The sequence below is a fragment of the Filicampus tigris genome, chromosome 8 (assembly GCF_054856515.1).
Source record: "Filicampus tigris isolate MCC_2025a chromosome 8, RoL_Ftig_1.0, whole genome shotgun sequence".
Taxonomy (NCBI): domain Eukaryota; kingdom Metazoa; phylum Chordata; class Actinopteri; order Syngnathiformes; family Syngnathidae; genus Filicampus; species Filicampus tigris.
The window spans coordinates 4,172,501-4,187,434 of NC_141224.1; the positions used below are offsets into that span (position 1 = coordinate 4,172,501).

A 14,934-nucleotide genomic window follows, 5' to 3' on the forward strand; every position below is an offset into this window, starting at 1 on the left:
GGATGGAAGGGTCCACGGACGTCCATTTTTGTGGACGGAACGGACAGAGGACGAGAAGTTTTTTATTTTTTTGTATTTTTATTTTTTTAAAGGATAGACTAAGCATGGTCGGAAGTGGGTTTTCGTCCGTCCCTCTATTCGTCCCTAACCGGGTCAGGTACCGACTGAATGTGTCATGTTGGGTTCTTTTAAAAAGCAAGACCACCGCATGTTCTCTTCTACGGAGCAGCCTTCATTAATTGCCTGCACAACGCTTTTCATGTGTTAAAAGGACAAGGACGGGCGGGGTCGGAGGACGATTATTCTTTATGAATAAAGACGGAGGGACGAAGACGGAAGGGTACCCAGATCGTGGACGGAGGACGGACCGGCAAAAAAGGGGAAAGTGCCCAGCTCTGTATGTGTTTACGTGTATATAAGTGTGTGTGTGTATATATGTATATTAGTGGCCTGTGATTGGCTGTCTGGTGGATCCCACTTCTCTCACCAAGGTGTCCCTAATATTGTGTCTGGCGAGTGCACCCCAGGTTTGTGAATGTGAGAGTGCATGGTAGTCTGTCTATATGAGCCCGCCAACTGACCGGTGACCGGTCCACAATGGAGCCCGCTTCTCTCGCTAAGTTTTCTCGAATATATTTTGTTTCGTCATTATTTTCTCTGCGAGTGTACGTCAGCTTGTGAATGTGAATGCTCGTCGGGGGAGGGCGACCCTGTTTCCCTTGACAAGGTGTCCCTAATTTGGCGTCTGGCAAATGCAGGCCGCGTTTGTAAACGTGACCTGCGATTAACCGGAAACTATCCCCAGTGGAACCCGCTTCTCTCACCGAGCTGTCTCTAAAGTTGTGTCTGGCGAGTGATGACTCATGGGCCTCTTCCAGGCGCTGCACTGACACGGCTTTTGCCCCCGCCAACTTATGTATGTGTCCCTCACTTGTATGAGCGTGAGCATATTGCCGATTGAGCTGACACACGCGCGCAACGAGCAAACAAACATACGTTTGTGAGTAAACACTCGTTTGTCACACTGTCACACTCGCACGGGCACACAGTCACGCGCCGAGGAGATAATGGTGGCCGGAGGCGGTCGTAGGGCTCTCTCTAGCCCCCCCCCCGCCCCCCATACGTACCCCTTTACACCCTCACCCCTCCCTCCCTTGGCCAATGTCTCTGAGGCAGAAAGTGCACTCGGGTCCTCGCTGTCTGTTACATTTGATCACCGTCACCCGGCTGAGACGGACAGTGCACAGCTCAGCTGACGGCCAACACACACATATACTCTGGCGCGCACGCGCGCACGCTCAGCTACTGTGCCAGAGGATATTACACACGGCGACTGACACCTCTAAATAAGTGTTTACTCTGTGTAGGTCAGAGTGTGTTTGCCTTCGCAGTTTAGGCATAGCTGTGTGTGCGAGTGCGTGCGCGCGTGTGTGTGTGTGTGTGTGTGTGTGTGTGTGTGTGCTCGCAGCCGTATGAGACACATCCAAAATCATCATCCTCCATCCCTCCCCCGCATTCATGCCTGTCTTCCTCATTAACTTGTGAGTAAAAATAGTGCTCCCTTTAAATTCATGTCGTCACTGTTTGTTGACGTATATTGATTTTTTTTTTCCCCCTCCTCAGTGTTATGGAGGCTAACATTTCTAAAAGAATGAAAAAACAACCAAAAAAATGTGAACAAACTTGAGTCTGATTTGACTTATTTTTCTACTTGGTGTTTGTCTCCGATATGTAGCTTTTTAGCTTAGCTTTTTTTTTTTTTTTTTTTCCCAGTGAACTTCAATAAAATGGATTTGTTTGTTTTTTCATTTCTCATGAAAAATAAGGTTAATTTATTGAAAGTAGTATAAAATCACAACAAAATTGAAGTAAATGGTTGATAAAATGAATTGCTTCACTAACGATAACTAAATTAAATATAAATGATAGATTTTAAGCATGAGAATTAGTTTGACTGACCTGTTTTTTTCCATACACATTTGAACTTTTTAATTTTTTTTTTCACTTTTTAATGAATAACCTGGCCAGGTTATTCAACCGTCCCGCTTCATATGGCCCTTGAGCATGACTCTTAACCCAAATCCTGATTTAGAGCGATGATATACATTTCAATAATTTGTTCCCCAAATGAGCCTAATTAAAGGGAAATCACTTAAGGAGTTAGGACCACATTACCAGGGACGTTTTTATGCATATTAACGCAAAAATATAGTTTCAATATTTTTGTATGACTCCTAAAATAAACAGGTTTGTTCAATTAAAGGCAAATAAAGAAAAAGCTTCCAAGAAAATCATTGTACATTGAAAATATTTGTGAGTCAGAAAGCAAATGTTTGGTTCTTATAAAGAAGGTGAATTTCAAGAAAATCATCCCACTGTTACATTATTTGTATGTGACTCATAGCCAATGCGTTTGTTCCAAGAAAGGATTATGAAGGACATCTGCAAGGAAATCATTGTACATTTAAAACATGTGCGTAGATGGTTTGGTTCTGATAAAGGCATATTAAGGAAAGTGTCAAGAAAATCCTCCCATGGTCAAAAAGATGCCAATGCGTTAGTTCTAATGGAGGCAGATTGAGGAAAGCTTCACGAAAATCATTGCGCCGTTCAAGTATTTGCGTGACTCGGAGGGCAAATGCTTGAGTTCTGACAAAGGCATATTTATGAAATTTTCCCCCCAAAAATCATCCCACTGTTAAGTAGTAATAATAATGGCATATTAAGGAAATGTTCAAGTCAATCATCATTCTTTCGAAATATTTCCTCTGAGTCTGAAAGCAAACGGTTTCCTTCTGATTACGGTATATTGGGGAAATTTTCAAGTAAATAATATCGCCAAATCATTTGTGCGTGACTCAGAGAGCGGATTTGTACTGAGAAAGACACATTAAGGAAAGCTTTTGTCCGGTTAATGGACTGGGAGAGAGCAGCTGTCAAAAAAGCCACTGATGATCAGAAAGCAGCAATTGAATTGGCGGAGTGATGTTTTAGGCTGGAATAACCGGGACCGAGATGGTAGCCTCCTTTCACACACCTGGAGGTATCACAATGAAAACAAGAACGCAGTTCAGCCTTCCACGGTTAAGTGATCCTCACGCAAGACAACGCTCCATCCCGGTCAAGTATTCGCAGCTCTGGGTGCAAAAGAAGGGTAAACTCATGGTGTGGCCAACCGCCATCCCCTGACCTCAACCCTATTGTGAAGGCAAATTCTTGCATCATCAAGTGAGTCCGTTTTTCGTTGTTGTTGTTGAAGTTTCTGGCTTTTTAAACATGTACGCAGTGTAAATCGCGCGGGCATCCGAAAAATAAAGGAACAAAAATAGCGCACGCATCTTTCAGAACAAAGTTCTGCACGCAGGCGACATGCATGTTAAATGTCGGGGCGCGTGCTGTGTCTCAGTGGCATCTGCAAGGAGCTTTTTAATAAGCTGGGGCGGGGGGAAAAAAAAAAAAAAAAAAAAAAAAAAAAAAAAAAGAAGAGGGGGTACAGTAAATCCTCAAATCTGAGCACGTCCATCTCGTGGACCCGAGGGTGCCGCGCTATGATTGACAGGCCCCCTTTCACCGGCGCAGTAGGACGGATGGGGGGTGACGGGGGGACGGATTAGGACCGTCTCGCCCTAAAGGGCCATTGTGGCTGCACGTCTCTCAGCTGCTTCGCCGTGCAGGCGGGGCCTCGTGTGTGTGTGCGCGCGTGACCTTCTGTCTTTATTCCTCATTCTCGTGAAAAAAAAAACATTTCATTTGACTCAATTTTACTTACAGAGCACTTTAAAAACAAGCACAGCTGAAACAAAGGCTAGATTACATAAAATACAAATCCAAAGTAGAACTTCAGACAATTTGAACATAACATGCTGTGATTTACAATATCAGAGCGGGATTGGGTGCGTGAGGGGCAGCTGATCGGCTGACTCGAGGCGCCGGGCGGGAGCGGAGGGATGCGGCAGCTCAGAGAGGTAAGGCGGGGCGAGACCATTTCGACATTTGAAAGCAAATCGGAAAACGAACGGCGCTCCCTCGTGCTCCCTTCTACGTGTTCCAGTTAAGAGGCCAGCGGCATTTTCAAGCAAGTGGAGACGTTTGAGGGGCGCTGGCTGACTCCAAAGTCAAGTGCATTAAAGTAATTCAACCAACCATGTGATGAAGGCTCAAACTCCAAATATATATATATATATATATATATATATATATTATATATATATATACTAAATACTAGAAAGGCAGTAGTGTGCATAGGTCTCGGGACGCCACTAACTTTGTTCAAATTAAAATAATCTTAAAAAGTTCAATTTGTTCCGTCAACCACGCTCGTAACTCAAAGCATTTGTATCTCAAATCATCCTTCCCCATTGAAATGAATAGAAAAGCCATTCATCCATTCCGGCCTCCCCCACAAAAAACACAAAACATTTTGTAATGTGATTCTTAATAAGGAAAACTGCACCCTATAACATCATACTTTACAAAAAAAAAACCATACTGATAATGCAATTAAATAGAATAGTAAGAATCAACCAGTTTGTGTATCTTGACTAATTCATTGTGATTATGTGACGCCGTCTCGCGTGTCGTTCAGTGTGCACAAAAACAGACAAAAGGATAGACATGCAGATGGTCGCGAGTCAGCTCAGTAAATTGCAGTCATAAAAGTTGTTTTTTTCCAAGAGGTTAAAGGATACTGCATGTGAATATTTGCTATTTTGCCTGTCTACATGTATTGGTCCGACGTTTGTGTTCAAACACCGTAACACCGATACTATTCATTAGTCCGTCTTTGGCGATTTGCATTGTTTGCTAGCTTTAACCTAAGCGGACTTAACGCTTAACTCATTCACTGCCAGACATTTTCAGACTCTCTTTTTACCCTAACATTTGAAAAAATGTGAAAAAAATATATAAATAAATTCTTGGGATTGAATGGCTGGACTGTGAAAAGACAAGTATATCCGTCAATGGCGGTGAATGAGATAAAAGTCTCTTGGTTTGATGTTTAGTTTGACAGTAAACTTCAACTTGGAGTAGCAATAAACAACTGGCAGCCTATTTTTTCCAAAAATAGTTGCTTTGACTTGAGGAGCAGTTCTGCCAAACTGCTCCTCAAGTCAAAGCAAAAAAACTTTTAAGGTGGGTTCACTCATATCTCAAGGCAAGACTGTGTGTTTGAATTTCCACGTCTATTTTGGAATATACAGCATTTACCTGTTGGCTGGTGATGTCACAAGTATTTTATTAAGTATGTTATTTTATATTTAGTACTTTAAATCCCTCTGCCTCGGTCAAATGAAGTTTGTCTACGAGAGCGACAATCAGCGTTGTAGCGACGTCACGGTGAAAAGGCAAATCGGCGTTAATTTCAATGTCTGGTTGCTAGGCGACTCATGCGAGGGAGTCGCCTCATCACCGAGGTGCACGCCACTCGTATGACCTTTCCACTCTTTTCCGCCGGCTTCCCCCCGGAGCTCAGCATCCGCTTCCAAAAGGGCCTCTGGAGGGTGCGCCCCCGTAGGCGGGGGCTGGGGGGGGCGGGGGGGCCCCTATGGGGTCGGGAGACCCCCGGCTGGCCTCGCGGTGCCGCTGGCACCGAGCGTTGCCAGAGGAGAAGCCTTGCCAGAGGGCTCGCCGGCCTCCCGCTGAGAAGGCTCGCAGGCAATTAGACGTCTGCGCCGAGGAGCGGCAAAAAAAAAAAAAAAAAATAGCAGAGCGGGGATTTGAATGCGGCCTTTGTGTTGACGCGCTGTGTAAACATGTTGTTTCGGGTTCAAAGCGGCGTTCCGGAACCCACCATATCGTATTTTATCACCACAGGTGGGTAGAGTAGCCAAAAAATTGTACTAGTGAGAGTGAGAGGACTGTTACTTTAGAGTAATAGGACTCAAGTAATAAAAGTAATCAATAAGAGTAAGTATTCGGTGAGAAAACTACTCAAGTACTGAGTAACTGCTGAGTAACATTTTTTTGAATCGGAGCATGAATGTCACATTCAAATATAACCATTTTATAAAGTGTAATGATCTAATTTTGTATTCAAGTGTTGAATGTATGCCTTTAAGGGGAGTGGCCTAGTTAGTGATATCAGGGACCGGAGTGGGATTGGCTGATTTATAGTTCGGTGTCTGGGCATGAGCTGTCTACAGTAGATCCTTGCGAGTGTTTTCATTTTGCATTTGTGTTTTTGTTCACTTTTTTTTGTCATGTCGCAGGTCCGTGTTTTATGGCTACAATAAAATGTGGGCGATTTATAAATTAGTGATCTATATGGTAATGATGACTTCTCATGCATATTTTTTTCCATTTACAGAAATGGTGTTTTTTTTTTTTCCTCCGATTTTGGAATGATTTCGGACTTGGATCACATTGGATATTTATATTGCTTGCAGTCAACTTAAAGACCCTGTGAAGTGAATTCAGAGATTTGTTTCCGTATTGCTAAAAAACGTGCCAAGACAGAATTACGCAATACTCAACTGTGACATTTTTACAGTACTTTCATTTAACGAAGACTTTCGAAATGACAAAACCGTAGCTAGCCCGCTGCAGCTCTGAGTGGCTCATATTAAAAAGTCGAAACTGTCAGCTGAGTGACATCAGCCGCAACACGATCCGACCGTATCGATAACGCATCGTCGGAGATAACGACACAACCCCTACGAGTCCTTGGAGGAAGAGAGTGCCCTCCCGTGTCACTCTTGCGGCCGTCTGCTTGTCTTGCCTTTCTTCCCCTCCTCTGCATCTCGGCGTGATGAAAGGGACGGTCTGATCGCTTCGACAACAAAGAGCACGGCCGCCGCCGTTCGGATGATCCTCTCCTTTCTTCTCTCCTCCTCCATCTTCTCTCCTCCAACCCCCCTCTGATCTCACATCCTCTCCCTCACTCACTCACTCTCTCTCTTTCCGCCCCTTTCCTCCTCCCGTTTTTTTTTTTTTTTTTTCTTTCTTTCCCCCGCCGCTCTATCTCTGTCCGCCGGATGCCACTCGCTGCTTTCGGGGGCTCCTCGGCTCTTCGTTAAGGGCCCCGGCGATACAATCAGAGGACGGAATTAAAAACCAGAAAGTGTCCTTGTCGGAGAGACGGCGCACTTTGATGTTGCCCAAGAAATTTGAAATTCATATGTTGTCACACTTGATTTTATTTCCTCTCCCTCCCTCTCTTTTTCCCCACTCCCGTGTTGAGCACTATCATGCACTATTCAGTTAGAGAGCGAGCGAGGAGGGCAAATGGGTAAAACGCATTGTACAAGTGTTTCTGAAAGCCCTTTCTTGTCTTTCATTTTTCATATTTTGACTTTGCGGCGCAGGCGGGAAAGCTATAATAAATCATTTAATTTCCTTTTGAATGTACAGTAGGTACTGTACGGGGCGGTGCCTGGGATCGGAGGTACGGGGGAGAAGCGGTGCCACTTTGATGCCATCTCTGAATCACACTGGGAGGACTGCGTGATATTCAAAAGTAAAAGACATCACCTTCTTTTAAAAGTGCTGAATAACAGCAAAAACATTTTTTATATACGCGAAACAATTGCATGTTTTTCAACATTGCTGCATCACAGAGATCTACAATGTTAATTGGGGGGATTTTTTTTTTTTTTTTTTTTTATGTGGAGAAATCTAGTTGTAATCTCACAATAGCAAAGTCGCACTTTTTCCAAGACTAAACTTGTGTTTGAGAAATTAAAGCACAATGGACCCTTAAGGACTAAGCTGACCTGCGAATAACAAAAATAAATGAATAACTGACGCTCATTATAACTGCATTGAAAAAATATAGATATTTTTTTCCAACCCAAAATATTCTTGAAAAAACAAAAAAAAACAAAAAAAAAAACGCTGATAAACCATTAACAAGCGTTTTCCATGGAAAACAGAGGTTGGCTCCCCAAAACAAAGTATGAAAAAAAAAAAAAAAAAAAAAAAAAAATCAAATTCATTGCCAGACATTTTCAGACCCTCTTTTACCCTAACTTTAGAAAAAATGAGAAAAAAAAAGTTGCCGTTAAGGAAAAACACCCCCAAATCCTGATGCTGCCACTACCACGCTTCACCGGAGGTATGCCGATGAGTCGTGCTGTGTTTGAGCGAAACATTCCTTTTGGAATACTACATACCACTGTATGCGTGCATGGAAAGTAAACCATTTTTAAGGGTTTCAATGTTGCCCACTCGGCATCCATTGCAGCCTGATCCTCCTGGAAGGGGGATTCCCCCATCTGTGGTCCCTTTTCAAGGATCCTCATTAAGACCAGGAGCTGTCGTTAATATGTTGTCAGCTATGGGCTTTGAGACTTTTCTTGTGACTAAGGGCTATAGAAATCATTTTGACTCGACTAAAAACTTCCAGGAACTCCAACGCTTGATTCAACCACGATTATCCGATCCGTCACTGTGTGAGCTGAAAGACATCCTCCATTCATTCTCGTGATTATCACCATCTAGAAAATAAATCTTCGGATTTGACACATTTTCCATCTCGTGCTTCCCCTTCAGGAAAATGAGGGGGCACGTCAGCGGGTCGGTGACGGCCCCTCCCAAGACAGTTACAAATGGGCACGAAGGTGGCCCGGCGAGGACTCCGGTACAGTCTGAGGACTGTGCAGGGGGAGGGATTCCTCATTTATCACTCCTGCTGAGCACACCCCCCCCCACCCCAAGACACTCCCACTCTGGTCTTGAACCTAAAAGACTCCCCAAGGTGATGGCGAAGCGTGAGCGCCACCTGCCCCCTCCAAAAATATGACAATGCTGTTATCTGTCCCAAGAAAGTCATCCTTCTTTGTCTGGGCGTGTTGGTACACCGACATCCCTCTCATTTGTGTCTTCTCCGTTCCTCTCACTATTTTCCTTATCAATTCCTCCGCCCCCCCCCCCGCTTGTGACGAATGGGTTTTAATAAACGCTGACAGAGCAATGAAATTAAAGGAGTGCACGGCATGGCCGGCTATAGCTCGGCGCTCGACACTGACATATTTAAAAGAGGGCCTTAATTCGGTCGGCCTTACATCTCTTCGGCTGTTATTGGACTCATTATTATTGCCTTGACAATGTTGTTTGTTGTGGTTGAAAAATCATGAAAATCATAAAAGGCGCAAGAAGAAACGAGCAGGGCCTCCAGCACCCCCATGACCGTGGGGCACACAGAATTTGCGAGGTTTGCTCAATGCAGTCAGTGCAAGGTTTGGGTCCCCTGTCTGTTGCAATGCAGCGTTCCCCCGCTATATCACGGTTTAACGTTATCGACCCCGCTACATCACGGTTTTTTTAAAGTCATTGTGTTTTTCATGGATTTTTAATGCATGCTTATTGTAATGCACTCGGGAACCACATAAAAGTAGACTAAAAGTAGAGAAAAAAAAAAAATATATATATATATATATGTTTTTTTTTATACATTGGTGCCTTGAGATCCAAGTAACCCGTACACATTTTTTCAAGATACTAGCAGAAACTGGTTTCAAGGGCTGAATTAAAAAAAAAAAAAAAAAAAAAATGAGGCAGTGGAACATACCTGAAAAATGTAGAAAGTTTCAAATAAAATGGCCATTTATTTACGCCTCCCCAAAATAACGACGCAAAAATGGTGCAATTCAAACAGGACCTTCCCACCGCAATACTTGGTCCCCAAAAAAAAAAAAAACCAGACTTGGACCAGACAAGATGAACGTTTAATCGGCAACTTCGTGCCAACACTGACCACCCCCCCATGGCCCGGCCCCCCTTCCTAGTAAACAGTTTATTCCATTGACCCTATTAGCGGATAGAAGCCCCTCCACGCCCTCCATACCATCTCCCACGTTGCCTCATTACAGCGGCAGCTCATAAAGAAAGGGGGCTGGGGTACGGTGAGGAAAGAAGGTGGCGGGCGCGTCTTTTTTTTCCGAGAGAACCCTTCCATAAGGAATAACTGACACGGAGGATTTAGCCACGCCTCGGGAGCTGGCACTCGGTGTCGGGGAGCATTGTTTGCTCGGATTACAGGCCGAGCAGGGGAACCTAATCCCCTAATTTTTAATCTCTGTTGATTCCACGGGGATGCAGAGGAGACTTGGGGGAGGGGGTCTTCCCTGGGACGTCTGCGGGGGGAGGGGGGGTGGGGCCGGTTAGCCTGGTAACAAAGGGCATATGATTTTTGAGGGCGCGGTATTGCCTAGCCACAAAGTGAGCACCGCTATATTGTGGTTTAGCTTTCACGTGCCAGCGGTGCTTTTATGTGGCCTGATTTTAAGATACAAACCGGCGGTGTTCGGGCGATTTTTTTTTTTGTTTCGGCTTGTAAGCAAATGTTTGCGATTATAAGCGTGGTATGGTAGCAGTGATCTCACTTCACAACAAAGCAGCAAGTTTGGCAGCTAGTGAACAATTCTTCAAAAAAGAGGCTTCAAGATACTTCCAGACAGTTGAAGTTTACTGTCAAACTAAATATCAAACAAAGAGACTTACATGTGTATTTAAAACAACCACATAACATTGCTTTTAAAGTCTGCTATCTTAATGCTAACACATAGCATAGCCGATGCTACGTCTTTAACTCAGTCACTGCCATTGACCAATTTAGTTGTCTTTTCACAGTCTAGCCATTATATAGACGTTGAATGTGTTTTAAGCATGTGGGAGGGGTCAAAGTAGAAAACAGGCTTTTTAACTTGAAGCTGAGTGGCCCGTTATGATGCTCATTGTGAATGCCTATTTTTCCTTTTTATTTTCCAAGTATCATTTTATTGACTTGATGGGTGGTACAAATGGCAACAAAACTAGAAGCCGACCGTGTTGCTCCAGCTCGAGCTTGTTTGAACTACATAAGCTGGAAACGTGAATTTGAAATGCGGACGTGCCCCCCCCACCCCCAAAAAAAAAAAAATAGCGTGAAGGGGAAGAAGTTCAACCGGAGGCCCGCACCAATGCACCCTCAGCTGTGACGGGATGGAAAAAGGCGAGCTGGGAATGAGTGCGACCATTGACAAAGTCACCATGGGCGGCTTCCAGCGTGACTGCCTGCCAGCCAGCCAGCCAGCCAGCGACGGACCCCTTGGACCATGGCCAAGACCAGGGGGCCCTTTTGTGCACATTCCAATCAGCCGTGGATATTTATACTGTGAGGCCTAATTGAAAGGTTGGCTTGTGAAGCATCTGCCCACACACGCTCACTCCGCCCCCTTTGGCACGCGTGTACATGCACAAACTCCAGCTAGTGTTGACCCGGCGGAGGAAGGAGCCAGACGTGCCGCGTGCGTGACGGCCACAGGCCCCGAGGGGGACCCGGATGCAAAGTGTCGAGCCTCTGCCAAAATGTTCAAGAGGTGACTGCGCACCGCCCTGAGCTGAAGCCTCATCATCAGAATAATCCCAAAATGGTACCTTGACTGAAAAGTTGAATTTGTTCTGTGACTACGCTCGCAAGTCAAATCACTCAAATCGACGTTCCCCATTTAAATCAATGGAAATGCTACTAATCTGTTCCAGACCCCCAAAAATGCCTAGAAAACATTTTGTGGCAATAACACTGTATATGATGGTACTGTTTTAAAACAAAATCGGCCGATATTAACAGTTTTCAAATATTTTAAAATAAAATGTTTGCCCCCTTTTTTAGTTTGTACACACTAACACATTACAGCATGAGACAGAGATAATGCCATTCAACCCCTCGCCCCCCCGAAATACTCAAGAACAGTGTTGTAAAGCAGTCAAATCTTGTTTGCAATTCTTATCTTTATTGTCTTAAACCTTAAGGGACCCCAAAAGAAGTTACTTTATTCATTATATATATTTTTTTCTTTAATTAATTGGCCAATTTGACTCTGCCAAATATCAGAACTGGCATCAGCCTAAAAAAAAAATCCATATAGGTTGGCTACAGATTCCTTATTTGCTCTGTATGTATGTGTTGCTGCTCTGTTTGAGCTCTATTTTCTCGAACAAAAGTAAATCCCGCGCGGCACGTGGGTATCCCTGCGATGAGGCAATTTCGCAGACGAGCGCAGGGTGGCGGATCTGCAAGAGAGAATGCTGCTCCACCGTGGGAGTGGTTCCAGCCGACTTCAACCATGGCCAATCAAAGCGGCTCCTTTTATTCCCTTTAAATGCGAGACGCGCTAGTTGTCTCGACACGGCGGAAGTGGACAATTGGACTTGCACTAATCCTCAGTATTCAAATATCACTTTTTGACATTTTTCACAATTTTCACAAATTGTATCCTTTTTTTGGGGAGCGGTGCATGTTGGAACGGATTAATGGTGATTACGTTTACGTCAATGGCGAAAGATGATACGAGTAATGCAAATCTTTTCTCGGCAGAATAACGTGAATGTCTTTCAGCATTTCGAGCAATTCGAGAAGAACACCGCGAGTGAAACTGGAAGCCAAAACACAGAGTCCCGGGAGCTCCACACAAATCAGCTGAATGCGAGAATGTGCTCCCGGAATGAGCGCAGCGAAGGCGCTGATTAATGCACAATTAGTCTTGTGTTGTGTCACTTGTAACAGGACGGGCCCACGGAGTTTGTTCAAGCTCTCGGCGGCGTTCCAGCTGGCCCTTCGCTCATCTCGGGGACGTACGCGCGGGGCTTCCCGTGCCAGCTGGCAGCCGAACACACTCCCGTCGCCGCTCGCCCGCCTTCCTTCATGACAGGCATCACCCAAAAAAAAAAAAAAACTTGAGAAAAACCTGGTGGTCCTTGAATGCTCCTTTTCACGAGCGCCAAAAAAAGAAAACACCTTTTCATGTGTTCCCCGCCAAGGACGTTTGGGGCAAGTCGGAAAAGTTGATTCCAAATGTTGCCCGAAAACATTCCGACTTCCTCCCCGCATAAATGACAACATGGCCATGTCCTTCCGATGGACTCCTTCTTTCCGCATTTTGACTAATTCGGGACCAAAAATGCTTTCGAAATACTGGACGGACTAAAATTACATCAGCATGTAGGCTGAAAACATTTGTCGCTGGCAAAACCTGAAAATGAAAAGATAACATTTTATCCAGAAGATCCTTTAAGTACAACAAACCACAGCTACAGGACATCACCGGGTGACTTACAGGGATATTTTAAAGACATTTTCTCAATACCACTAGTACTTTTGACATATACAATTTCATTTAACACTGTGACCAAAAATTGTGAATAAAGATCTGCCGCATTATAGAGCCAACTACTGTCGAGGATGACGTACTCAATGTCAGATTTTTTTCTTTTTTTTGTCCTTAAGTCTCAGTGGCTGGTATCAGCACCCTTCACGAGACTCGATACCTTAATAAACGCTGGTATCGGTACTCGCTAATCCCCACTGAAAACGCTATGGACTATTATTAGTCATAATAGCAGTACCAGGCGAATCTGCAACAATTGTACAATGTATGAGTGAAGTTGAAATTCAAATGGTAGTTTGACCAAAATGCTGTAATATTAGGAGGATATTTTTTAAGGAAAATATTGTTGTAAAAAGTTGAAAAACATTTCACTCGAAATTTTCAACTATAAACATTTTTATAACAGTAAGGCTTTTAATACAACAGAAATGAGAAAAAGATGTAATTTTTCAAGAATAAGTGGGTTGTTTTTAAGAGAATGAAGTCAGTTTTCGCGAGAAAAAAAAAATTGTTTTAATTTCACTGAAAAAATATTGAATTCGTTATTTACAACCTTTTTAAAAAAGCTAATTACAAAAATAAAGTTGGACTATTATGAGGAAATAATTTTACGAGAATATCTTTTTTTAACCTACCCTAATTTGAACACTTTATTCTCATAATTTATATATTTTTTCCCTGCAACATTACTTTCCTCCCGCATATTTATATCATAATTTGCTAAAATGGACAACATTGTCATAAAAACTACCTTTTTTTTTTTTATAAACTTTTTTTGTATATCAGGACTTAAATCTTGCATATTTTTTCCTTCATAATATGATGATTTAATTTGTATAATGTTACGACTTCATTCGTGAAAGACTGAAACTTTTTTCACAATATTACGATTTCATTCTCCTACTCTTCCCGCTTAACTGTGCTAAAATGACCACTTTTCCTCTTACTTTTTCAACTTCATTTTTTTGCAAAATGACCCCTGCCCAAGGTTGCATGTTCCCCTTGTAGTGTGGCGTTCGAATCTCATCATTCTTCTCCAACTATTGTTTCATTGAGCTTTTTTTCCCCCCCTCTGCAGTCGAGCCTGCCACATAAGGCGTGATTACAAGACAGCCCTCCTGAAATCGGATCAAAGGCCATATTTGAATATGCGCCGTCTCTGCCGCTTTGCGGCTCTCAGGTGGGCGAGCGCCTGCTTGCTCAGCACAATGCGCCAAAAGAAAAGAAAGTAACCAATCAGTGCAAATTAAAACTCCAATCAAACAACCCAAAAAAAAAAAAAAAAAAAAAATCTGTTGTCTCCGTGTCCAGGTTGACGTGCTGAAGACAACGACGGCGCCTATAGAAGTTATCAGTCCCTGGACAAAGGCAAGTGAATATTTCAAGATCATTACTGATGCCCCCCAGTCAAACATGCACGAGGTAATTAATTGATCCAGTCGGGCGGTCCGCAGAGAGATTAGACCGGATGAGTTGTTGTTTATCTCGCGTTTGATTGCTCTGAGCAAATGATTTGCTATTGAATGGAAAGAAGGTTGCTGTATATATTTGACCTGTGAGGCATGTATCCAGTCGTCGAATCATGCGGGGGGGAATTGCGGCTCGTTGGTCCCCCTAATCCCCCCCCCCCCCCCCCGAGTTGCTTTTTCATTGCGGTTCATAGCGAGTGTCTCGGTTGGATTGTGTTTATTTCACAGGGAGGATGCGTTTTTGGCAAAGACAACGCGTGGCCTTGGCCGGCGTCCTCCGTCCGTCATCGGGTGTCGGCTGTGAATGGAGTGTCAACAGAGTGCTAATTGTTGTCGGCCGCTTTTTGATTTATCGCGGGCGCGCGCGCCAAGTGGGAACG

The 14,934-nt window shown here is 43.8% G+C and overlaps 1 long non-coding RNA gene across 1 annotated transcript in view; it reads left to right on the forward strand.

The window, feature by feature from the left end:
• Window positions 1-14,689, forward strand: part of LOC147143108 (uncharacterized) — a 24,731-nt gene extending 10,042 nt beyond the window's left edge. Inside the window, exons 3-4 of the long non-coding RNA XR_015087933.1 lie at window positions 14,164-14,265; window positions 14,397-14,689. This is a non-coding gene — a long non-coding RNA (uncharacterized LOC147143108). The remainder of the gene's footprint in view (window positions 1-14,163; window positions 14,266-14,396) is intronic.
• The last annotated feature ends 245 nt before the right edge of the window (window positions 14,690-14,934 follow it).